At 36.1% G+C, this 19,235-nt stretch overlaps 1 long non-coding RNA gene across 2 annotated transcripts in view; it reads right to left on the bottom strand.

Annotated features, from left to right (window-relative positions):
• Positions 1-388: 388 nt before the first annotated feature.
• LOC107196773 overlaps positions 389-19,235 on the bottom strand; it is a 36,133-nt gene continuing 17,286 nt past the window's right edge. The window contains exons 2-4 of one of the 2 annotated variants that reach the window (XR_001518216.2): positions 5,114-5,488; positions 2,293-2,396; positions 389-744 (exon numbers count right to left, since the gene is read on the bottom strand). This is a non-coding gene — a long non-coding RNA (uncharacterized LOC107196773). The remainder of the gene's footprint in view (positions 745-2,292; positions 2,397-5,113; positions 5,489-19,235) is intronic. The other variant, XR_001518217.2, reaches the window with a different exon arrangement.

The raw sequence follows: 19,235 nt of genomic DNA, 5'->3' as shown, positions 1-19,235 counted from the left end.
TCTCTCTCTCTCTCTCTCTCTCTCTCTCCCCGCCTTTAAATAATAGTAATGGCTCTTACTCCTAAACTATATTTTTGTTTGTTTTCAGAGTAATGAGTGAGTTGATGTCTATGGAAATTACCGATATCCTTGCTAAGAAAAAAAAATGCTTCATGGATGGAAGTTATCATTATTCTAGTAGTATTGGTTTATATTTTAAGAATAAGGAAGCTATCTCTTTATCTTTGTTCAAGCAGTGTGCTCTTCTCAAGGGAGCTATTTTTAACACATTGTATCTCTTACTCAATGGGGTAGCAAGCAATGTTTTCTCATATGCTTGTCTCACATCCTCCATTTAGCTACTGATAACTAGAGACTGCCCTGTTTGTTCATTTAGTTAGTAAGTTAGTAATTTTTGTACCCGTTTTTATTATCCAACCTTTTTTTCTTTTTAAATCTGTCCAGCTTCCTTCTCTTTTGGGAACTGTTTCTTAACAGTTGAGGCTGTCAACCACATACCCTTGCCTATCCCACTGAGAGTGAGCCTATGACTCAGTCTGGTCAATAACAGCATTGCATTCCCCCTCAAACACAGCGATCAGTCCAAGGATGAGCATGCAATCAAAGCAGAGCCAATGTTTTTCAAGGATTATTATGGATGATCAGACGTAGGGATTTTTTTACTCATTTGAAGTCATGAACAACAAAAACTATATAAGTCTGGTGCCGTCAGGACTCATCTTCTCCAAAGTAGACACAGTCAGCCTACAAATTAAAGCAAAAAAAAAAAAAAGCAAAATTAATAGATGAAACTGGTTCTATGCTAGAAGCTACCAACCCTTTGACTTTTAGGTTAAATAATCCAATAAATTAACTTTTTTCTAGCTTCAGCTAGCTTAAATTGGGTTTCTATCACTTCCAGCCATGAGTTCTGATTAATTAAATTCATCCCTGCATATGGATTCATGGTTCTGGAAACAATTTTAACCATCCATCTGATATACCATCTCACTACCCTCCTTCCAAACTCCCTGGCACATTCATTCAGTGTGGTGTGGTTGTTAGGAGCAAAGTCTTTGAACACAGACAGAATTGGGTTTTAATATCAGCTTTTCCATGTACAAGTTATGTGTCTTTGAGCAAATCAATAATTTCTTCCAACCTGTTTTTTTTTCCCCCTATAAAATAGGGATATTTTAGCATGCATCCCCCAGATTTTTTGAGGTAATTCATGTAAAGCACTCAACTCAGCCCTTAGAGGATTTTAGGGTCTAATTAAATGATTATTCAGTCAGTTATTTTAACACCTCTTCTACAGGCTATCCCGGACACCAAAAATGTGAAGGATCTTGAGCAATATGTTCAAGGATACTTCTCTTTTTTATTCCTCAAGTCATACCAGAGTTAACTTTACAGAGGACAATATTTTCCTCTTAAGAAATTTCATGATATTCTCTCTTTGACATCATAGTACATATATCCCAGCTGTATGCAGGTCAGAGCCATATCTTCATGCTATGATTGCTCCTCAAAGTTGGGGTTGTCATTGACCCATCTAGGGAATTGGGTTGAACCAAAATTCATTCTAAAAATTCTTCCTTCACTCCTCTGGCAACTGCAGACACAATCAGATGAAAGAATGCAGAGCAGCAGGCTTACCTTGTAGAGTCTGTTCTATGAAAAGAAACAGAGACATCTCCTCAAATTAGTACTCAGCCCTGAGGAAAGACTCAATCCTTCATCCTTTCTCCACATTTTGGTAATCTGTTTTTATCTCACTGATTTCAAACAGTTATGTAAATTCTTCTCAAGGTTAGTTGAGAACTTGAGTTTAGATGTAATAAAAAAGAATTAAAAGTTCTAAAGTTCACCTTCTCAATCGTGTTTGACTTCTGGATTGGTTGTTGCTGGTTAGTTTTATGTGTCAAAAGTTGATTTTCTAATTTTTATATAATACAGAGTGTTTTGAGCTAACCTGTGGTGCAAAAGAGGTGACAGCCTTAGTGATAAGGCCAGGGTGAACACTGTGTGAATACTTCCCTTGCTCCTTGCTCTGCCTGTAACTCAGAACTTTTCTCAGAAATAGGGAAGAAAGTGAGGCCTAACTTCTGTCTTCTTAACAGCATTACAGCATATTAGGAGAGGAAAGTTTCTTTGTGAAATAAAATTTGACTGCAATTGCTTCTGTCTTCTAGGAAGTGGCCAGCAGTGGTTGAGCTGTCCTTGATCTTCTTCATTTCTGTTTTCATAGCTACCCCCAAATAAATATACAATATGTTCTGATTATTCTCTTTCACCCACCCCCACCCTCACCTGTTCTGGGCCAGGGGTGGGGAATCCCTGCAGACTACTTCACCAGGGCTCCCCTGCCCTCTGACATCTGGTTGAGTTTGGCCATGGGGAGCACCTGCAAGAACCTGGAAGGCAAGAGAAATGAGAGATCAGGGTACTTCTTCTTCTTCTCCCTCCTTGCTTTGGTGCCCGTAACACCTAAAATAACAGCTCTTACAGGTGCTTCCACAGCTCCAGCTGTCACCAGGCTCAAAGACACTATTTCTCTCCCTCCCTCCTTCAGGCTTAGGAGTGCAATGGCTTCCCACTGTCACTGGTCCCTAGGTGCCCCAGTGTTGTTCCTTGTTGGTTTCTCTAACCTGTCCACACTTCTGAAAACAGTCCCGTAATTAAATTCTCTTCAGTTAAATCTCTTTGAGTGGAATATTGATTTCTGTCAGGACTTTGGCTGATGTACAGGTAAGTTAAAAATTGTTTGTTTGCTATGCAAACACAATTTCAAGGCAAGTTTTCTCAATTCCCTTTCAGTTAGATTAAATTTACAAAGCCCCTTCTACATAGAATTTCTGGACCTATCATGAGGAATTCATAATTCAGTCCTGGGGTAATGGCTCTTTTCAGGAAAATATCACAATGAGACCGTTATCTTGGTTAAAAAAGGCCCCCTTGTCATTGCCTGAGAGAGAAGGAGGGAGGGAGAGAAAGGGAGAGAGAGAAAAGTAAGAACACATTTGTATTTCTGGGAGAAACCTTGAAAGAGGAGTGAGTAAATGAGTAAAGGGCCTGAGAAACTGGGAAAGGGAAAGCAATGAGGGTCATAGAAGAGAGAAACCTCAAAATATGGCTCAAGACAAGCAGTGAGAAATTCTCAGTAGCAGGAAATGGCCCATAAATGCCAGTAATAGTGGTGTCTGAAATTTTTTCAGGGTATTTTGTGTTCTCTGTTGAAATTACTGTTATTGTGTACCTTTCACTCCATCTTCTCTCACCACGCCATCCCTCCCTCAAAACAGCAAATCAAAGTCTGCTACAGGTAACAGCTTTGTGAAAATAGTGCTCTCAGGAGCATGAAAGAGGAGAGGCAGAGTTCCCAGGTGGAGCTCTGCGAGAAAAGGGCAGCTCTGTTCACACTGAGATGGATGTTAGGAGGAAGTGAAAGTGGAGACGCGGGCAGCTAGGAACCCTAAGAATTGTGAATCCTTGAAAAATCCTCAAAGATATTGGGGAGCAAAGACAGGACTTCATTCATTTTGAGGGCTATAAAATGACATAGCCCCAGAAGGTTGGAGAGCTTCATGATATCTTGGCTGCAGAAGTTGGATTGCATTTGAATACTATTATTTAATTAATACCGAAGCCCATTATAATGGACTTTCATTGTTAAACTCAGAAGGCAGGAATATGATCATGTGATACTTATATGAACCAGTTAGAACAAACAAGAGCAAAAACATTAACTATCTATGAAAGTATGTTTCTGAGTTTGAAATTAAAAAAAAAAAAATTCAAAGTAGCAAATTAACACGTTGGTGTTTACACTGACAAATGGGAAATTTTCTCTAAGTGATTAAAATGGTACCTGGCACAAAGTTATTGCTATATGTGTGTTTCAAATTAGAAACATGCATAAATAAATAACTTCTTAATAGATAAGGCCATACAATTACAGTAGGATGGACAGATGGATAGATAGATAGATAGATAGATAGATAGATAGATAGATAGATAGATGAATAGATAGATAGACAGACAGACAGACAGATGGATAGATGAGAGAGAGAGAGAAAGATGATAGATAGGCAGACAGGTAAATAGATGGGTGGGTAGATAGTTAGAAAGGTAGATAGATAGATTTACAATAAAATATTAAACAAATAATAGTTATTATTTCATCGTTATTGTTGTCATCTGGGTTTCATTGCCCAAAAAGTGGATTCCTTTTATTTTCCTGTACACAACTGTATCTTCTGATTCTCATAAAGGTCATGTAGCTACATATTCCAAGAAATTCAGATTTAAGTCAAGAACGTAAATGTAACTATGTTCACAGTCTATTGAAAGCACCACTGATGGACAAAATAACTCACTAACATTAACAGGAAAGCAACCACAATAAATGTTATTCTTTTGTACTATGTGCAGGACCACATTTCAAACACTTGAGATACATTTGATACGCAGAGGTACCTTCCTACTATTATCCCATTCCACAGAGGAGGAAATTGATGCAGAGATAAATTAATTAATTTGTTGGAGATTTCATAGCTAGTAAGTAGCAGGGTCAGAATTCAAACCAAGATAGTTCAATTCCAGAGCAGAAATTCTCAGTGAATAAGTTGCCCAATCTTAAAGCCAGAAACAACCAGCACATAAACATTCAACCTTGGTCCATCTCCCTAAATATTTTATTGTCATCTTTGCTGATGTAATTCTAAAACTGCATAAAATGTACTGATTCTTTATCACTGAATGTGGAAAGGAAATAATCTTATAGGGATTTATTCATTCTTTCAACAAGTATTTAGTGAGAACCTACTAAATGCCAGAAATTCTTCTAGGCATTGGGGCAACAGCTGTGAACAATGTGGACAGAAATTCATGCCTTCCTGGAGTATAGGTTTTAGTGAAGTGGATATAGGCAATAAACAAAATAAGTATATATATTGCGAAGAAAAATAAAGTGTAGAAAAAGGATGAATAGACAAGAAAATGGTTCATTTGTTTAGGATACCATGGAGCAAAGAAATGAAATCTTGAGTTCACCTTTCCCCTTTACTTCTATTCTCCTCTCCAATAAGACTATGCTTGAGTGGGAGCTGGATCACCACAGGAACCTGCTTACCATAATTTTAGAAATTCACTCTTCAACCAATGTTAAAGCCAGAAGAGTTGTATTAAGTGGCCACGGCTCTTCATTGCAACCCTTTTTAGGTTGCAGGGCCTTCTATGCAATGCCAGGGCGCATTCACATGTCTGTCATTCTTGAAAGAGCCTTCTAAGCCAGCGTATCTCCTTCCTAAATCAGCTCTCCATTAAAATGAGTGGAGATCTGAACTTCACCAAATGCCTTGGGCACTTTGGTGTGCTCACACACAGCACGTTTGGCTTCTGAAGAGATGCATTGGGTTCTCTGCGGCTTGATCTCAAACATATCTGAAGTTAAGACACTGAATAGTGGCATTTCCTCTTCTCCATTTTGTATGTATGTGTGTTTGTGCTAAAAAAAAAAAAAAAAAGGCAACATTGTCACAGAACCTACAGAGACGATCATTATAAAGAAATAAAATCATGGCATGAAATCACACTGATCAAATATTTGCTTTTCCATGGATTCTCATAAATGAATGATATAGCCTAAACACTCTAGAATAACAGTCCTCAAAACAGGATAAATGAAATGTGAGCAAAATCTCCAGCATGAAAAAAATACACTTTAATTCACCAAAGGGTTTATCTTCACTCTAAAAAATCTTCAGAAATCCTTAGTTACCAGTTTTCTCTCTGCTTCTTGAGGAAGGCCATTTCCTCATTTATAAAATAATGATGACATACTTGTCTGGTTCTGAATATTTCAGAAAAAAAGCTAGAAATCCACTGTATCAGTTGATGCTATGACTGTGGAGCATTTTTACACACCAGTTCCCATAGTCAGTGTTTGATTTCAGTCTGTTCAAACACGAAACCAACGTGAGCAATGTTAACAAAGAAATGCATTCTCCAGGAACACGCTCTCCATCCAGATTGCTCTCTTCTTTCCTCTGCAACTATTTCTTCCTCACCCAAATCTAGGTAGCAATTATCATTATTCTACTGTCACTCTTCCCTTCTCTCTTCCATGATTTATTTCTGGATTCTCAGTTGTTTTCAAACTGTAAAGAAAATAGGGATCACCATGGAGCTCATTAGAGACAAATACTCTTGAATCCCCCGTCCCATTCTAAAGATTTTTTTAGAAATTTTTTTTTTCTTTCCCCAGCTTTATTGAGATAATTGACATATAACATTGTGTAAGCTTAAGGTATACAATGTGATGATTTGATATATGTGTATATTATGAAATGATTACCACAATAAGATAGTTAACATATCTATCACCTCACAATTCTTTCGTGTGTGTAGCAACTCTCATAGCAACTTTCGAGTATACAATACAGTGTTGTTAACCAAAGTCATCCTGCTGTGTGTCAGATTCTGTCCCAAAGATTTCAGTTTAGTAGGATAGGATCAAGGCCCAAGTATCTGCATTTTAAATAAGCATTCCAAGTGATTCTGTTATAAGGAAGTTTGAGGACCACATTTAAAAAACAGTGCTAGTGGCAGCAAAATAATTTCTCAAGAAAGGATCTATATAAAATTTTAGATTTTGGATATGTTCACTGTAGAATGAAGATTAAATTTAAGAATTACAGAAATGTAGCATTATGGAATATTCAGACTAGGAAAGAAGATCATTCTGGTCTAACGCTTTTATTTCACAGATGAGGAAATATAGGCTTGGAGAAACTAGGTGGCATGGTCAAGGGTTTGTAACACGTTTGCAGCAGAATCAGGGTTAGAAATAAGGTCTCAACTCTTTCTACCAATTTACATTCTAAAATGAAGTAAAATTAAGAAGATTAATTAGAAAAGTTCTTTTGGACTTTTTAACCTTTTCTAGAGCCCGATACTGTTTTTCAAAATATAGCTCCAGCTATTTAAGTATTTTGGAAGGGTAACAAAGGAGTTCATTTCCACAAAAGCAGAAAAGAGCACAGAAAAATACAGCTGGCAGAAGATAAGCTTTTCTCTGTGAAGGGATTCTAAACAATGATTTTATGTTTTAAATACCTGTAATTAGACCCCTCTATATAACCACTCCAGTCTCCTTTTGGCTTTTCCACATACAGTCTTTTTTTCTGCACAGCAAGGTCAAATTAGGTCTTGTTGCATACATGATGAGCAAGGTGAATGTACCATGAACATTAACACAGTGGTTGTTATTATTTTCAAGGACTAGGTATTAAGTACTTACTAAACAAACATGAAAAACAGTCCCTTGACACTCTCATGTCAAACTCTTCTCCATTTTTACAAGATAAAAATCTATTTCGAAGTTATACTGCTAACAGTTTTATAGGAAAAGTACAGTTTTTAAACATGGCCAGTGATTTACATGTAGAAAAACTACAAACATAAGTAACATATAAAATTATTATATAAATTATACTGGCCTGATTGCATGGAATATCCATCACCGCAGACATTTTCTTCTTCAAAGAGAATCAGAAAGTAAACTACACATTCAGAACTTGAAATCTGACATTTTTAAACGAACAAGTTCTCTCCACAAAAGAGATAGTGAACATATTGCAATAGAAAGACCACTGGTATTGGAACCAGGTAACAGAAGACCTGGCTTGGCTGCTACAAGTTTTAACTTCAGTTTGCTTATGTGCAAAATGAGGATATTTCAACCTAGATGACAGATTGTCATGAAGCTTCTATGCACTTATAGTTGTAAAATGACTAAATAAGTATTATTATTTAGTGATTGATATGTTTTTTTATAGTGTAAATAGTATGAAGAATATTATGACATATGGTTTAGGGAGGAAATGGTGACAGTATTCACCATTAAATAATACTTATTTCCAGTAGAAGAGCGACACAGTCTTTTGCCAGCCCAAAATTATATGCAGCATTTTAGTAATGTGATTCAATGTGCTTCCCCAGGGTTTTGGAACCAGTTTGTAGGTGCTGACTTTCTCCAACCCCCAAATCTCCATTCCAGGCAAGAATTAAGCCAAGTAGAAAGAGGAGAGAGGCATGCTGCAAAGAAGAGGAACATGAGTAGAGAAAAATGATAGTGACACTCTCCCTGCTAGTTCATCAATTCCTTGTACACAAGTTCAAACTTAAGATGGTCTCTAACTGGACCACCTATTTGCCTCTGTAACCTGTCAAATCTAATTTACTGAGTGAGAAAAAACAATAGCGGTGGTCAGAGTACCACTTAGCCATAACCATAGTTTGGAGCTAGAAGAGATGTCTTTTTAGGAAGCTTCTTAGGTGATTCTGATACCTCACCAGGTTTGAAAATTAAAGCTATAGATAACTTAATTCAGCAGTTCTCAATCTCTATTAGAATCAACATAGGAATTAAAAAAAAATGAACCAGATATTTTATTGAGTTGGGCATCAGAATTTTTGTGAAGTTCCCTAAGGTATTTCTAAATGTGCAGCAGGGTTAAGAACAATTGATCTGATTTAATTCCTTATTCAGAGAGGTAACTGAATGCCTCTTCTCTTGAAGAGACTAAATAATTAAATCTCTCTAGGCACATAAAAATATAAATACTCAATTTAATTAAAAAAACTCTTTATTGAGTGCCTACATGTATCTGGCAAAAATCCTGGTCCAAACAGCCTTATCAACTCACAACAGGATGAAAACAATTCAAAATTACACAAGGCAAAATAAGATAAATGCTACAGGGCAGGAAAAACAAGGTGTTTTGGTATTTCAAAGAGCTGAGAAATAACTTGAGGTCTTTATCAGCAATATGGCAGATGATTCCTAAAATAAGAGGGTGTGGACTTCTGAAAGTTCATGAGTTCTGTATCTGTGGAGCTGTAGATAACAATACGATATAAATACTATGATTCGATCTCATGCTTTGAAAGTTACTCTGCTCATCATGGACACTAGAACTAGAAAAATGCCATGAAAGGAATATTGCTATAAATAAAAGTAATCTTTGATTTATCTTAATATAGTGTTTAAGTTACAGAATTGCACTATTTCTAAAGACTTGAAAAATTACTTGAGAATGACTATGAATTATGGCTATGGAATATGTGGTTGTTTCAAGGTATCTTTTTAAATTTTTTTTTAACTTCTAAAATATATTCTGATATGTCACTACTCCAATTTCAGGGATACAAATGTAATGCAGGATCTCATCACTTATCACCTTAATCATCTCAAAGTCTTCTTTCTGATTTTCTTTAATCTCTTATCTCATCTAATTCATTCTACATGTTTTTGTGAAATTAGTAATGCTAAAACACTACTGTAGAATGCTTTAAATGTAAAGTGAAGCTTCATTTACACAATTTTATCCACTTATATTTTTCTCCTTTCAAGGCTTAATGATTGTTTATCAAAGTAATATATGTAAATAATTTAAAAAATCACAAAATATTACAAGGCTTATAATGAAACAAAACTTTCTACTACTTTATTCCTTCACATTCCCAATTTACGCTCCTAGAAGAAATCACTCGCAACTATTTTACTGGTTTATACTGGTATTACTTGGAATGATACGCTTATACTATTACTTGTAGATTTTTCAATATTTGACATTGCTTATTGATTTTCTACTCTAAAGGATGGAGATTTATCCCAATTATTCACTCCCTGCCTCCTTCCTACAAATAATTAGGGATATACCAGTAGATAAGACAAAGTTCCCATACTTACAAATTTACACTGATGTGAAAAGGTAATAAATAGACAAGTAGCTAAATAATTGAATAATTTCAGAAAGTGACCAATGATGTGAAAAAAAACACAAAGAAGTACAAGAGAAAGGAATACATGTCCCTTCCTCCATTCACCCAATATTATTATAATAAAATTTTTGATGTTTTCATTGCTGTAGCTAGATAAATATTACTAAACACTGAGGCATAACTTGTACCATGATCACCTTTTATTTACTGTAAACTTTATTTTCTCTGAATCTGAAATTGCTTTGTTTTTGCATTTGTTTAGTCTTCCATGTACTGAAAACTAATTCATTCCTTTACAGGACTATAAAACTTCTCTCTGTAGTATGATCAAATGCTACAACTAACCTCTGTTTTTCTTCCTCTTCCTCCTCTTCTTCCTCTTTCATCATTCCTCACAGAGACCTCTGACTTCTGGCTTCAGCCTTGTCTGGTGGCTTTTCAGGCCTGAAGCACAGCTGTCACCCTAGGGCCTCCCTTTATCGTCTTCCTACGATTTCCCACTGACTCTCTCCTTGGTGGAACTCCTTTCCTGTGTACATCTTCCTCTTTCTAGATTTAGTCCTCTAGTAGCTTCTTGAGGAAAAGTGAATAGAAAGGAAAGTTTTACAAATTTGCATGATGAAAAATGTTTTTATTCTACTCTCACTCTTGATGGAGAGCCTATATGTAGAATTCTAGGTGGAAAATTATTTTCCCTCAGAAATTTGGAGGCATTGCTCCATTGCCTTCTGGTTTTCAGTAGTGCCATTGAGAATTCTGATGCCATTCTTGTTCTCAGTCCTCAGTATGTGACCTATTTTTTCTCACTGGAAGGATTCTAAAATTTCAAAATAATTTGGCTTTCTCAAGACTTTTTTTTTCCTCTAGAGAGATAGAAATGTAGTGATTAGGAATACAGATTCTAGAGCTGGACTGCTGGGTCTATCTACTTAACTAGCTCTATAACTTTGGGCACTTTACTGAACTTCTCTGTGCCTCTGCTGCCTGTAAAAGGAGTACCCACATCTCAGGGGCTTGGAAAGGATAGTAGTAACACTTTAAAATGTTTAGAACAGTGCTGGGCACATAACTTGAAACACTGGCTATTACTTTTATGTATGTATGTATGTATGTATGTATGTATGTATGTATTTATTTATTTATCTATTTATTTATTTATTATTGTACTAGACATTTAGTAGACTCTTTCAATTTGGAAACTCTGATTTTCATAGCTGAGACATCTGCTTGTGTTATTTATTTGATAATTTCCTCTCCTTCATTTTTTTCATACTTTAATTCTGAAATCCTTGTTATTAGTAAAATTTCCTCAATGTTATATTTTAATCCATCTGCTATCATATTTTAAATATCCAGTGTTTTTGTCTTATTTTTTGAATGTGTGTATTTGTGTATGTATATGTAGACATATGGATGTGTGTATATATAAAATGGATGCCGTATTTTATTCTTTCTTTCTAAGGATATTTGTCAGGTTTGTTTTTTGTTGTTGAAGTTTTCCTTTCCTTTTTTTCTATCCATTATGTTAGAGGCTTTTCTCTGGTCATTCTTATCTGGCGATTCTTAGCTGTCTATATTTAAAAGCGAGGCTTTTATGCTCTAACAGTTGTCAATTGGTGAGCTTTGCTGTAGGGAGGTTGAGTTGGAGCAGAAATCCCCTGAAGAGGAAGATGGGCCCTTGCAGATGTCAGTTTCTGTAGATCTTTGATTTTAAGCTGGTTAGTTTTTTCTAGTCTCTTGTCTGAGAGTATAAACCTGGCTACTGAGAGTATAATCCTGGCTACTAGTGTTTTGAGAGCTTAGCTGGGGCAGGGGTTTTCCATGCATATTCTCTCATAATCCTCTTATTTTTAGTATGGTGTCTCCTGGTCCAACCTCTCTACCCTCTAGGGCAGGGCCTAAAGCTTATTTAATTTGGGGGGGGGGTGCTCTCTTTCAGACAAAATATATAAAATTATAAAGCAAATTAAATACAAGGCCTTGAAGGAACCTCTGCAAGTGGGGAGCCTGAGGCCTAGGCTACATTAGCTCCATGGTAAACCTGGCTCTTCATCCTACTTCTCCCAGGTGCTGGAGGGCTGTGCCTGACTTTACTGGCCGAAGAGGGCATTTGAAAGGTCTAACTGCTGCTTCTAGTCTTTCACTTAATTCTCTGCTTGTTAGCCCCAATACGCACCTTGGTCTTCAAGGATAACCAGTATCTTCAAACTCTGAACTTTTATGGCATTTACAGTTCAACTGGTTCACATCTTATTGCTGTATCTCTCACTGCAGGCAATTAGGCTTCAGCTTTCTCTGCTGAGCTGTGTTTTTACCACTCATTCATCTACTTTCTGTCTTCTAAAATCTTGTAGATTTCTCTTAGCTACTGTTATTACCCATTGTTCTCTTCGTTGTAGTGGATTTATTTCTTTTATATTCTTTTGCTGCAATTTATGTGGGGTTTTAGGAAACTGTAGAAATAAAACAACCAGGCTTGATTTGCCATGTTTAATTGGAAGCCTCATTCTATCCTTAGATATTTTTATGTTTGTCATTAACTCTACTAAATTTTATTGCCATTGAAATTAATTCATCATAAAATTAAACATCTGTTGTATTGCATATTTGAAAAATAAATACCTCAATGTTCTCATAATCTGGTATTTTTTGAGCCAATAAATCAACATTCGTTTGCCAAAAATGCTGGTGTGCTCTCATATTAATCAAACCGTGAATATTCTGTGATGGAGACTATACCAGAAAATGTCTATAATTTTAAAAAATAAAATTACAAAATAATGCATGTTAATGAAGAAGTGTGTAAAATAATCCCTATGTTACTATGTTTTTTTAAAAATACTTTGTCTGTCTATTCTTCTAGATGATATTCAATAAATATTTGCTAACTAAGTAAATGCTCCCATAAATAGTCCTACCTCATCCACTCAGCTGACTTCATCTCTACAAACACATTTCCTTTCCCAAACTACTCTCCAAACTCTTGGCAAATAAGATATAAAAGGATTTACAGTAATGTTTCTTAAACTGTGCTTCTTGGAATTTCAGATTTGCAAGAGTATTTTAATAAGTACAATCTAAGAAAATGATCTGTAGTCAATTATGTTTTATAAACTCTAAATTCAACAAAGTTAAATAAAATTTCTTTACATCAAAGACCTCTTAGAGCCTTAACTATTATAATATGCATTGTGAATCTTTAAGAAGAGAATAATTACTAGTATCTCTCAGATTTATTTTACTACCAATTCTGTTTAGACAGCATGGCCATTCATTCCTTACAAAGCGAATTGCATAAAAATATAGTTTTGAACATTTTTTATCAACAGCATATTTCCTAATTCTATACCTGTAAAAGACCTGGTTTTTATCCCGAGGAGTAGTTTTATTTCTCTCATTACCACCTCCACCCTAGATCTTGATCTCTTGGGACTACTCTGTCTTGAAATCCTCTCGAATATTAGGCCAACTGTCTTCCCACAGGATCTAAATGATGCAGGGTGAAAGAAAATCCTGCATCAGAAAACTTTTAATATTAGAGTTGTTGGAGAAAAGCAGAAATGAATAAAAGATAACAGTGGCATGGTATGTCACAGGATAGGCCGTTCAAGTAGTCCTGAACTGAATATCTTGCTTACACCTTAAGATCAGGGTTAATTTTAAGCAGGTCAAGATGAAAAAGAGATAACACTAAGACTAGCCATTAAGTGCTCTCTTCTCTCTCTCTGCTCTTTAGTGTTTTCCAAAATTTCTATAGGTATTAAACATTCACGTTTTATGGCCAGAGCCTTAAACTGACTGAACCAGACTCTCCAGGAGCAAGATGATGGGGCGTGCTCGGTATCTGCATGCAGAAAAGATGATTCATAAGACTGGCAGGTTTGGGAAAGACTACAGTTTTAACCATAACTGTGAGACTTGCCTGGCCACTCCTGGCCATGACCTCCATTCTGTTCTCACATCCATGATAATCCTATTGGAGACTCTAAACTTTCTTTCTACCGTATGTATCTATTTTGCCTCAAATTCTGATTGCATAATTCTCGAGCCCAGTCTCTCATCCTTGTTCTGATTTCTCTCTCTCTACTTAATATTTTGGACTGGCATTTAACTGAGTGAATTCTCTCTCGGATTAATCTTGTCAGAGCATCTCAGAAGAAAAGATCTGAATACCTTCTCCTAATATTTGAGGGAATTAAATGTTAAATAGATTCAAGGTAACTGAAGAATAGTTGTGGAAGGGGATTTTTAAAAGTTAACACAGAATTTTAAAAGCACAAAAAAAGCAATAACTAAAAAGTATGATTTTTCTATACACTTTCTACTGGCTATGTAGTTCTGCTTAGAAGCCACTAGTATTCTATGAATCCTTATGGAGCTATTCTAATGCATTTATAAACATACATGTAATATGTAGTGCATATTTCTTTTATACAGAAATATAATGATATATACTCTGCTCTGCTCCTTGCTTTTTTCACCTAATTTGTCTTGGAGATTATTATAGATTGAATCATGGCCCTCCTCATGTTGAAGTCCTAACCCCCAGTATCTCAGAAGGTGACCTTATTTTGAAATGTAATTAGTTAAGATGAGGTCATAGTGGAGTAGGTTGGAACCCTAATCCAACGTGATTGGTGTCCTTAGAAGAGGAAGACACAGGCACACAGCGAGAATGCAATGTCTATGATGACAGACAACAAGGGAGATATTCGAGTACTGGAGTGATACAGCTGTAAGTCAAGAAATGCCAAGGCTTGCTGGCAAATCACTAGAAGCTAGGAAGAGGCGAAGAAAGATTCTTTGTATAAGTTTCAAAGGGAAACATGGCCATACCAACACCTTGATTTTCGACTTCTAGTCTCCAGAACTGTGGTACAATAAACTTCTGTTTGTTTATGTCACATAGTTTGTGGCACTTTCTTTTGTCAGTCCTAGGAAACTAACGTAGAGACACTTTTGTATCATCAGAGAACTGCTTCATTCTATTTGACGGCTGCAGAGTGTTCTATTATATAGCTGGACCAGAATTTATTACTTAGTGGACATTTAAATTGTTTTCAAACATTTGCCATTAAAAACAATGCAAAAGGAAAAACCTCCTATATGTGTTATTTCACACATGTGAGACTATCCTGGGCTAAATACATAGGAGTGGTGAATACTTAGTGGAAATAAGATGTTTTGTACATGAACAAGTGAGAAGTTATTGTGACGAGTAATGTTGTTTCCACAAATAGAGAGTATAATAGCATTATGCTTAAACCAATAATAATGCTAAATGGGAGGACTTTGTCCTGATTCCTCTCCTAGTCTTCCCTCTAACTGTCCATCTTTTAGACAAACCTCACTTCTTTTCTCTGGATTTCTGCTACGCCTGAGTTTTTAGTGTTATAGTTAAGATTTTAGGGTAGCTGTAGAATCAAATGAAAAAAATTGTGTGTGTGTGTGTGTGTGTGTGTGAGTGAAAGCAATTGCCCTGCATAAAGATAGGGGATCGCTATTGTCTTTCCCTTAAAGCAATGTTAAATAACTTTATTCTGCCCTTCTTCCACAGTATATCCTCACACACATACACACACACATGGTTGTACTAGGTTATATATCTGTTTCTCACATTTGTTTTCATGCATTTAGTAGTTTCTTACAGTATTCTATTTGCCCACAATTATTATACTGTCTTTTCTACAACTGTTACTACCAGCTAATATATTTTCAGTGCTTTTGTGTGCTAAATTTTTCATCAATTGGAATTCTTTATTTCCTGTAGTTGGCCTGAGGATTTACTTTTACAGAATATAGTTTTTATAAACTATGTTCTTCTTTCTCAGATTGGGATAACTGTTGGGAATATATTTTTAATCAATGAATTGGGAAAAAATCAGTATATGATATAGTTAATTATCATAGCTAATTCATGTAAGAGTTACACAAAGAGTCATGAAGACTTTCTTTCTAGGCAAGATTTAGGATTAGAACTCTGGTCACATGGTTATTATCATTAGTATCCTTGGCCTGTAGCCTGCCAAGAATTGTCAGGGCTAAGCGTAGGCTGTTGTTATATGATATAATTGGTAAAGTGCTAGAGTCCTGAGTCTTCACATATCTCCCCTAGAGCATTCCAAAATACTTAAAATTCCTACCTTCGGAGTCAATGCTTTCTCGAGCTCAAATGTAAATAGCCTGAAGGGATTTCATAATAAACTATTATTACTCATCAGCAATGAATTGGTGGAAGAGGTTCTTTTCTTTAGTGACCCAGAAGTGAGAATTTAACAAAAACGCTTTCACTGAAGTGAATCGTATGCTGTTGCTGCCACTGTGAGAGAGAAAAGTCTGGAAAGGTACATTGCCCCTATTACTTTCTTTTCACTGACAAGGACACCAGAGCTCCTTCAGAGAGAGGAAATACTGGAATTAAAGCTACTTGCAGAATTGAACTAAAAGAGTCTTCACTTATCTGTAGGACCAATTCTAGGCAAAATCGTGAAGAGATAGCTGTTAAGTTTTTCTAAACTTTCAGTATGACAAGTATAAAGATGATTCTGGCAAAGCTAAAAATGGTATCCGCCAATCAAAATGGTTTCCACCAATCAAAATGGTTCCTCACACTTCTTTATCACGTAATGTTGGAAGCACCTATTTTTTGAACCAGGCTACTTAACTGAGATGAAAGTATTCTGTAGTCTCCTCCGTTTTCCCTTCTTCCATTTCTCTGCCCATGGTGGGGTGGCAGAGGGCACTGATCTCCACCTAGTTTTCAAGAGGCTATTGAGCTCCATCTGTTGCCCCCGCCTCTGCTTTTTTGCTGAATATTTATGGCTAACAATGCGCCCTGCCTACGGAAGCTAATGCCTATAGCATGAGATCTGCCTGGGGGATTAACTGACTGGTTTGTTGAGATGCCTCATATTTCTCTCTCTTCCATCTCTCTCTCTTTCTCTCTCTCTCTCTCTCTCTCTCTCTCTCTCTCTCTCTCTCTCTCTCTTCTCTCATTTTTCCAATTTTTCCATGACTAGAATTGATGTCTTACCTAAATAAACCTGCCCAGACATTTACCCCTATCTTTCCAGAATTCACATTCATTTCAGAAGGAGTAAAGCATTATAAATTGAAAATGCTCCACAGAGGAAGTAATTACTGTGCTTGAGAACAGCCAACACATTGTAGGTGGTTTCATAACTTAGATTCACTCATAGATGTTTCAACTCAAATATTGCTCTCTATTACTGATTTATTGAACTCATCATATTTTCTCTTTGTGAAATTTATCTGTTATGAGATAATTTTCTTTAAATAAACAACTTTCCACTTCTTATAATAGAATTTTTATTCAACTACTGGCTTTTCCTTCTCTACCTAAAAATATACTCAAGCCTATATCCATTTGAGAATTTTAAAAATCCCTTCTTGGACACTGTTTCCTACTCAGGCAAATGCTTCATGTTTCTCTTGTACACTTCTTGAGAAACCTCCATATCCTAATCTTCCATTTGCTCCTTAACCAATTGTGATAATATCATTATTCATAATAATAGCTAATATTCACTGAGTGAATGTGTGCTTGGCTTACATATATTAATGTAAGCCTGGAACAGATAATGTAAGCTCGTGCAACTTATATGTATTATATCATTTAAATCCCAAGTTTCCAATGAAGTAGGTGTCATTAGTAGCCCTATTTATAGAGTACACTGAGGCTTAGAGGGTATTAATATGTTGCTCAGCAAATCAGACAGTGAGTGGCAACTAGAAACTCCAGTTTCAGTCCTACAGGTGCTATCCAAATCATTGCTATTATCCACAATGTGTACTGTCTCTATCAATGCACTGTAACCAATTATTACCTAATCATCCTATCCAAGGGGTTATTTTCAGTCTTTATCCTACTCAATCTTTCCACAGCAACTGCCGCTGTTGGACCTTTGGACCTTTCTCTATCCTTCATTTCTGTGTTATTACACTCTGTTTGTGCTTCCACATTTCTAACTATTCTTTCCGACTTTGCTGATTTATCCTTCTGTTCTCTCTTAAATGTTGGGCTAGGCTGAATTTCCTTCCTCCTTTCTTCCACTGGTGATCTCAATGACTCCTATGTTCTCAACGATCACCTCAACTCGAATCCCAGTGTCCTTTTCTCCTGAGCTCCAGTTCACCTCTACTTAGGCCACAAACTAGAAATATCCAAATCAACCTTATTACCTCTCATTTGAAGCCTATTCCTTTCTCTGCATTTCCTCCCTCAATCCAAAACATAGTTTATGTAAACATACAAGCTGAAGAATGTCCAGGGTGGGAGTAGGGGTGGGGGCTTTTTTACAGGTCTTTCTTTTTCTTTTACTTCCACATTTAACCAGTCTTTATATCCTGTGTATTCTAATTTTTAAATTTAAAAATTTGTCCATTCATCTCCATTACCGTTTCTGTTGCTTTAACTCAGACCCTCATCCTATCTCATCCCTTCTAAGGTCAAGTGTTGTGTATTGTACTCTGTTGTATTCTCTACAATACCTAGCCTAATTTTGTATACAGAAATAGACCATCAGACATTTGTTACATGAATAGATAAGTATTTACCCAATACTTGCAATTCATGAAGATTACCCTATTGTCTAATACTTATATAGCATTTGCTATTTACTAGATATTATCTAAATGCTTTAGCTCTATTAACTTATTTAATCTTCACAATTTCTTTTAAAGTAGGCCCAATTATTATTCCCATTTTACAAATGGGGAGACAGACATAGAGAAGTGAACTGACTTGCCCAAGTTTATACAGCTAATAAACAGCAGAGCTGGAATTAGATCACAGTTTAGCTTTAAATCCATGCTCTTAACCATAAATTATGTTTCCTTTGTTCTGCCTCTATATATTCCACTTGAATGCCAGTGTCCCTTTCTCTTGAGCTCCGCTTCACCTCTACTTATAGAGGCCACAAACTAGAAATATCCAAATCAACCTTATTATCTTTCATTCAAAACCTAATGGGCCAAATTATTTTTCTATGACAGCAATGAGTACAATAGTTACTAAATTCACGAGCTTATAGATCTTGAACTAAATTCATATTCTCAGCTTCTTCCAACCCCTCATCTAATCCTAGAAAAATTCAGAACCAAAATTAGTTCAGAATTTAAAGAGAGACTGGAGATTAAAGTAGTGTCCACTGGCGCAACAACATGTGAAATGCAAACAATCTGCATGCTCACCTAACTCAAAGCAAAATTAGACCTTAGGTGATATGGGCCTCTTGGTGAGTATTAGCGCTGTCATGTTGGACTGTGGGTAGCATTGGGTTGAAAAGACAAGACTATAAGACAGGATGAAACATAGTAGTAGCTGCCATTTAGGACAAGGTGAGTACATGGTCTAGATCCAGTGAGTGAAGGTAAAAAAGAGGTCCACATGAGGAATGGATTAATGTCAATAAACAAAAAGGAGTCAAGAATACAAAGAAACCAAG

The sequence above is a fragment of the Pteropus alecto genome, unplaced genomic scaffold (genome assembly GCF_000325575.1).
Source record: "Pteropus alecto unplaced genomic scaffold, ASM32557v1 scaffold7, whole genome shotgun sequence".
Lineage (NCBI taxonomy): Eukaryota > Metazoa > Chordata > Mammalia > Chiroptera > Pteropodidae > Pteropus > Pteropus alecto.
This window is presented reverse-complemented; position numbering and strand designations above follow the sequence as displayed.